The 7,622-nt window shown below is 37.4% G+C and overlaps 1 non-coding gene across 1 annotated transcript; it reads left to right on the forward strand.

Moving 5' to 3' along the window:
- The first annotated feature begins 465 nt into the window (after positions 1–465).
- Positions 466–547, forward strand: TRNAS-GCU (transfer RNA serine (anticodon GCU)). The gene has a single exon. It is a non-coding gene; the product is annotated as a tRNA-Ser (tRNA).
- The last annotated feature ends 7,075 nt before the right edge of the window (positions 548–7,622 follow it).

Consider the following 7,622-nt stretch of genomic DNA (forward strand, 5'->3'; position numbering starts at 1 on the left):
ATAAGAAGAAAATACAAATAAAGTATTCAAAAAGAAGTACAATAGCCAATAAGTCTGAAATGTCTGCCTTTATCTCAGTACTTTTAGTCATCAAGGTGAGGAATGCTCTTATTTCTGGCATGCCTAATTGCTCCAGAATACTCAGGTAGAGTCAGACCTAAATGTAAGAAGATACTTAAAAGGTTCATCACTTCACTGAGAACACATTGATAAAACTGGCCATCCAGCCTTCTCTTAGCAAGTGTTCTTCTTCTTGGATGCTAAGAGTATGCTTTTCTAAGCCAACAAGAGTAATCTCTGCTTGGCTGTTTCCTGATTTTACGTGCACAGTGATAGAATGGGCTCAATTTAAGTGTAATTAAACTCAGCTCATTACACTCTGACACTAGAAGTGAATATAGTTTTCCTCTTAGGGAGATAGGGGGCCTTCCCTATGAAAAATAAATTATTTCTACATGCATTGTGGATGAGGTGGCCGAGTGGTTAAGGTGATGGACTGCTAATCCATTGTGCTCTGCACGCATGGGTTCGAATCCCATCCTCATCGGCAGTGTGGTAACTTTTGAAACACAGGAAGTTCCACCTAAATATAAGGGAGAACTTCTTTACTGTGAGAGTTGAAAGAGCACTGGAACAGGCTGCCCAGAGAGGTCGTGGAGTCTCCTTCTCTGGAGATACTCAAAACCTGCCTGGATGTGATCCTGTCTAACATGCTCTAGGTGACCCTGCTTGAGGAGGGTAGTTGGACTCTAGACAATTGCCAGAGGTCCCTTCCAACCTCAACCTCTGATTCTGTGATTTGTTTTTAATGAATATATCATAGGACATTTATGTTCTAACATGAGATAAAATTAGGGAAGCAATACAACATATGTAATTTATATTTATTTTACTTGAGGCACTTTTAAATTGAATGTTATGCAATATGTCATGCATGTCTGGATGCAAGATCATTAATGGTTCCCTTCTAATCATACTATTGGGCTAAAGATGCACAAAAAGAAGGAGGAATACCATTCTCATATAATCAGTGGAAACAGGAGAGAACAGATATTGACATTGCAGCAATGGTGACCATACAGTTTTCCTTGTGGAACACTTTTCCAGCAGTAGAGAACAGAGAGTCATTCATGTTCTCTAGAAGAAGAGTGGTTCACCAATCTCTCATACTTCAGTGGTCTTTTTCCCTGTGATCTAGTCATAGAAAGTCTAGAGAGACCTTTTACCTTTCAAATATCCACATTAGAGTCCTTAACAGATGGTCTTGACAGAAGGAAGAAGGAAACCATAAAGACAGAAACCATAACGCAAGAAGAAAAACATCAGAGTTGAAAAATAAAAAGTGAGAGTCAGAGCTAAATAAAGAACCAATTATTTTTGGAGGGTAAGAGAAAGGCAGTGCTGGATTTTGTATAGTTAGTATTTTTAGAGAAGCACACAGATCCATACGGTTCATTTTTCTGACACTGCATGCCTGAATTTTAGGTGACTTCAAAGAGCTGTTTAGCCCAGGCAAGCAGATCACTCAACAGTGTGCAAAAATTATTATTAATATAAATACTTTTGTCTGTACAAAAAGTGATATTCTGTTCAGAAATACAGTAAGCTGTGAAAACAAACAGATTATAGCTGCATGCACGGTTGCCTACTCACATAAACTATTTCTAAAAGGAAAGTAAAATAAATGCTATTCATTATCAGAAAAGAACCTAACACACAAGGATACTTATCATGATTGGTCCTTGATAGCAAAGTGGCCTAGATTAGATGCTAGATGAACGATCCTCGTCTTGGGGAATGCTTTAGCAAAGGAATGGCTTCGTAAAATTTACAATCTTACTCAGCTGAAGGTATTTATACCCAGAACTGATCACTGCAGTCCAGAGTTTGAGACCGTTCCTGTATTGCTTACAGCCACAAAGCTCTTACTGAACGTATTATCCCCAGTCTGAGCTTTCTGGCATATTGTTGGCCAAATAATTCTATCCTGCACTGGCAGATGATGATATAGTCTCAATTATTCAAACTCTCATCAGCTTTCACTTGAACATGAAACATTAGGTGCCTAGGAAACTCCAACTGGTATAAAACATTACAGTTTCTCTTCTTAGTAATACTGGCTACTGTAAACAACTCAAACCTGCATCCTAGTCTCTACAGTAAAGATAACAACTCATCAAATTTGGAAGAGTTCAGTAATCCAAACCCAGTATATTAGAACTGTCACCTAAAGCTTCAGGCTTTCCTTAATAACTTCCTGCTTCTGAGGCAATGAAATCATTAAGAAAAGGGTAACAATTTTGTGTGCAAGGGGCAGGCATTTTCAGGGGCTAATCTGACCGCATGAAATGAGTTCCCCATAGGCAAAGGACTATCTTGCCACCTTCTGTTCTAAACTTGTTTCTTCAGCATTCATTTTCTGCCTCTCTACTATAAGCATGAAGCAAATTAATATGTCATTGAAATGAACCCAAAACAAAACACTTCTTTTGCATCTGTCACTAAGGAGGAGATGTGAGAACGAACATGTGGCATATGTTAGTTATGTTGCTTAATGTTTTATTGGAAGGTGTTCAAATATTATAGTGATAAGTTATCATATGGAATACAGTAGAAGAGAAAAGAACACAGGCAGCAATAAAACCTAGGAAAGAGCCATTGTGCTGCAGGTTCTCTGTATTTTCTATATTTTTTTCTTCTTTCCTCACAGCAACCTTTTTCCCAGCTTTATGATCTGAGATTCTCTCTTAACCTTAGAAAAAATGAACATGTTAGCATCTTGAGGTCTTTTTCCTCTCTTATTTCTGACCTTATCTACACAGAAGACTTGAAATGCTTTGCTTTTTTTGTCTAGGCTCATGTGGAAATTTGTTCCCTTAATGTGGTGTTTAATGGAGCTATTTTACTGCTTCCTCTAATATGTTTATGGTTTGTTCTGATATGTAGATAGATTAATAGAACTGAGGGCCCAAGTTGACCTCCAGGTCACCTATCTAATCTGACTTCCTGCATATCGTGAGCCACGAAGGTTATGTCTACATCTTACAATGCAGCATGATGAAGAGATGCCTGAGCTAACTCCAGAATCATAAATATTATTGTCACATCATTACAGCATTCCTCCTGGGATGATTAGCTCGGTTGGAGCACTACATAACATAGCTACACCACTGCTGGATACAAGTTAATATTTCTACATGAGACCCTAAGAACACTCCAACTCAACATATTTCAACATAAAGCTACTTGACTTATGTTGGCATTCCCTCAATTTCACTTAGTTACTGATGCTTGAGACAGGCTAAAGATATGCTGGGTATATATGATTTGTTTAATTCATCCTTGCACACAATTCATAACTGTGTGTGTTTTGTAATATAATATTAGACATAAGTGGAAAATTAAGATAGGAAAGCCTATCTTAAGCATTCAGATAGACAAATGCTGATGCATATGAAGACGAGATGATAAGCAGGACATAAAATTATCTCCATTGTTTTTAAAACTTTACATGGCAATAAGCAGAGGCTTCCAAGAGGACTAAAGCCATGTGATGTTGTACATTGTAACTGTTCTCTGTACTCCTCCTTTTCATTTGCCTCTTGAAAATAAAATGTAGTGTGCTTCCACTGGCAGAAATCAACCTGAAGGTTGCTTGGAATGGCTCCAGATTTCCTTTGGAGCCAGGAGATCCCTATTTTAACAATTACAACTCATATTCCCAAATAATGAAGCTCTGTGATTCCAATTCTGAGCAACTTGAAGAGAATCTAGCAGCAGTGTGACCTCTCTTTGTAATCCCTATGGATTTTATTCATATGCCCAGTATGCATGCAAATATATTCATTTTCAGGTTGAGGTACTTCCAACAGATCAAATGAACTGCAAGAAAACAAGCTAATACCAAGGCTTTCACTATAATGCTATATTAAAAAGCCAGCTAGGCAAGAATCATCATGGAGATAGCAGTCACTGTTGCAATGGGAAAAATAATGAAATTATATATAATTTTAAAGCTCTGTTTGCTTGCTTTACTGAATGAACACTTCCTCAGCTTAATCCGTCTCTGTACACTGCATGTTTTAGTCCCTAGTGAAGTGACTCTTTCTAACTACTTCGCAACTGAAGGATGAAAGTAAAGTGAGCTAAAAACATATGGTTCATGTTTCAATAGAAACACTTCTTTTCTATATACAGCCTAGCAGGGTGAACATAGGTTCTTATTATGCAGATACAAAATGTGCTATTGTCTTGATTTTGACCTATGTTTCCCTATCATCCTCTGCCATTCACAGTCATCTGTAACCTGCACACTGAAAAGCAGTGATATGAATGCAAGAAGTCACTCCACTTTTCATCAGATTGTACTTAATGCAATATCCATCTTCCCATTGGTAGCCCTACCATGCAGGGTAATAAAACGGATTTATGAGCCACCAAACAGTTACAAATGCATGTGTGAGAATTCGCAAATGAATCATGAGCATGAGTCAGGAGTAACTGAAGCAGACTCCAGTTACTGAGACTGGTTTTAAATACAGCCATTCCTCTTTGGCCCTTTATTCATAAGAAATGTACATGATAATTAAATAGAAAATAAATGTGTTTTCAAAACAATAAATAAAAAGCTATAATAAAATCCCTGTGAATGGGAAATAATAACAAAAGAAGCAACTGTGGAACGAATGACTATATTCTTCAGTTGCTTCTATTACTTCTTACATGCCCTACTTGCCTTCTGACTGTCATTCAGTAATGTGCCCCTTTTTTCTTGGGTAAAAAGCTAAATATGTTTTCCCCTTCTGATCAACCGTCAGTCCCACTGGTGACTGAGATTTGAACATAATTGCTTCTATTTCTGTAACAAGATAAAATGGAGAGGTCTTCCTGCTTTAAGATATGCATCAAGGCAACTCAGCCTTGATTCCACTCTAACATAAAGCAGCATGGTCAGCTGCTGTTTTGATGCATTTGAAACAAAACACTTTCTGAGAGAATGTATTTTAAATATTAAGTTATGAATCTTATATTTGTTTTTAGTGCTTAAGAGTTTACTTCTCTGTTGGAGTTTATAAGATTTTTTTGTTTGAAAAAAAGAGAAAGTGACTAACACTGTAGTGTCTAAATAAACAGGGGAAAATATACTGATACTGACTCAGATCTCCCCTATGAACTCATAACGGGATTGACACCACTTTGTTTATTTAAAGGCTATCAACACAGCATAATAAAAGAAAGCAGGGAAAAAGCTTATTTTTGCACATTTTTCATCATATTAATCTTAGTTAGAATATAAAAACTCACAGCAAACATGTGACCTTTGGCTGGGTTGCTTTAGCCGAAACTAGAAAAATGTAAAATATAGCTTCAAAATTTCAGATTTCCTTACCTGTGCCCATTCAGCTTAAAGCACTGCCTCTTGTCTCTTTTAAAGCCTTGCTAAAACACCATGAAAAATTCAGCCCCATGCAAGCAACTGCAGTGCAAAGCTGCAGACAACTGTAATTTTGGGTTTTTTTTTTATTTAAACTGGGATGTCCCTGTTTCTGCCCTAAACTAAGCTCTACTACTCCATTCACACAGCCCGGGATACTATGCTATAGTTTTTTGAAGCCAATTAGACTTAGGCTGTCTTTAGGAACAAAGTTGGAATATGAATCAGTCCACTTCACCACCTCTTCTCCTCACACCAGTGTTTCCCTGCCTGGCAAACCAGTCAGGCGTGATTCCCAAAAAAGGAAAAACAAACGCTCAGGTTGTGTGGACACTCAGAGTGCTTTGGTTTGTGTGCAATCCTGAGTCCTAAGCATGAGCACAGATAGATATATTCTTCTGAACATACACATGTGCACAATGAAGGACAGTCTTTGTCACACACATATAATGCTGTGTTTTCTACTAGCTGGATTTGGCAATGAGTGTTCAGTTCTGCCATTTTTTTTATTTATTTATTACTGCTAATTGGATTTTTTTCAGTGTTAATTGTATATATCTGGACTTTCGGTTACCAGTTTTAATGATCTTAGTTTGGAAGATGCACACCATTATAATTGGTGACATTTTCTATAAATATTTATTTTGTTGATAGAAAATTTCACATTCTGCAGGACACTACAGAGCATGCAGTGAAAATAAAGGGATGGCCCATTTCAAACAAACAGAGGAAAGTCAAGGCAGCAGATATTTAGTGCCTGAAGACAGAATGTCTGTTTTTTGTCAGCTAGCAATAGGAAGCAAAGCAGGATGTAAGAGCTGCTGCAGTACTGAGGAAAAGGGCACACCGAACATCATTCATGTCAAGTCCATTGTTTGATCCATGCTCCTTTATCCTTTACATTTTTCCATATCCATATCATTTAAGTTTTGTCCACATGGACACGACATCCAGCTCTCGAGCTCACAGTCAGTTTTCAAGGGTTTTTAATTTACATCCAGAACATGTAGCTAATTATCTTGCAGATTTGTTCATGTAACTAACAGGCCCTAGCAACAGTAATAATGCTGTTAAGAACTTCACTTCTTATGTGTGCAATGTGTGTGTGCAAGCATATTTTACAAAGCCTAGTTAGTCAACACTGTCTCCATCATGGAATAGGAAAAATATCTTCCATAAATAAAATACTCCATAACTTTCAGAAGCAGTTATTTATGAAGACATTCTGACTAAATTTTCATGCAGTGAATCTTAGTTCTTGTATCATGCACTAGATTATTTTTAAACTGTAGTCTCAGGGATCACAAGTGATGTAAAAGAGAACACAGTATGCCTCACCAGGAAAAATGTTGGTGCAGCAAGCCCCAGTTTCCATGCTTAACTTCAGTGGATTTCTGGGCCAGAGTAACAAGATGTTGTTTCTCATAAGACATATTGTGGATATTGGGAGAAATAAATAGATTATATACAAATAAATAATAACCTTTCCATTTTTTAGATTTTTCTTTGGCTAGGAAAATAAGGAGAAAATAGTCATGAACAGATGTAAATATGGAGAAAAGCAGACCTGAGAATGTCACATTTTTTCGCTGTTGAGAGTAAAGTTGGGGGTTTGGGTCCTTTTAAAGGTGCACGAGAAAGACAAGGCAAAAAATGCTGGTGGTGCAAGTCTGTTTATATAAGTTTGGCTACCAAGACTGCCTTTCCTATTACTAATATTTGATCTAAAGTCATGCTTGCTCAGAACTTGAATTCAGGTTTTTATACCTCTCCCATGTAAGAGGCAGTATGAGCCCTCTGATCCCGAGTGTTAGTACAATATTCCTGCAGAGCTACAGCTAAAAATTGGAATTCGGGTCTTCCATGTATGGAGACATTTGCCTATTAATGCAAGGTGTATAACATGCCTTTCAGAGTATAGGAGCGACACAGGATAGAAGACACTGACATAGCCGGTGCTAGGTACTCTAAGTATCTATTTCACTGAAGAACTATGCCCATTGAAGAAATGATCAGCTATGGTTAGACAAAAAACATATCGCAAAATCCAGGTTGCATTTTGTCCTTCCAGTATTCACTAGGTAAAACTGTACTTCTGTGTATCTTTCATCTGTGTGTTATATTCCACAGTACTCAACCACATATTAGGGCTTGCACCACCTCACAAGTGTAAATGTTACCGTTGCTC

Source organism: Rhea pennata, chromosome Z (genome assembly GCF_028389875.1).
Source record: "Rhea pennata isolate bPtePen1 chromosome Z, bPtePen1.pri, whole genome shotgun sequence".
Taxonomy (NCBI): Eukaryota; Metazoa; Chordata; class Aves; order Rheiformes; family Rheidae; genus Rhea; species Rhea pennata.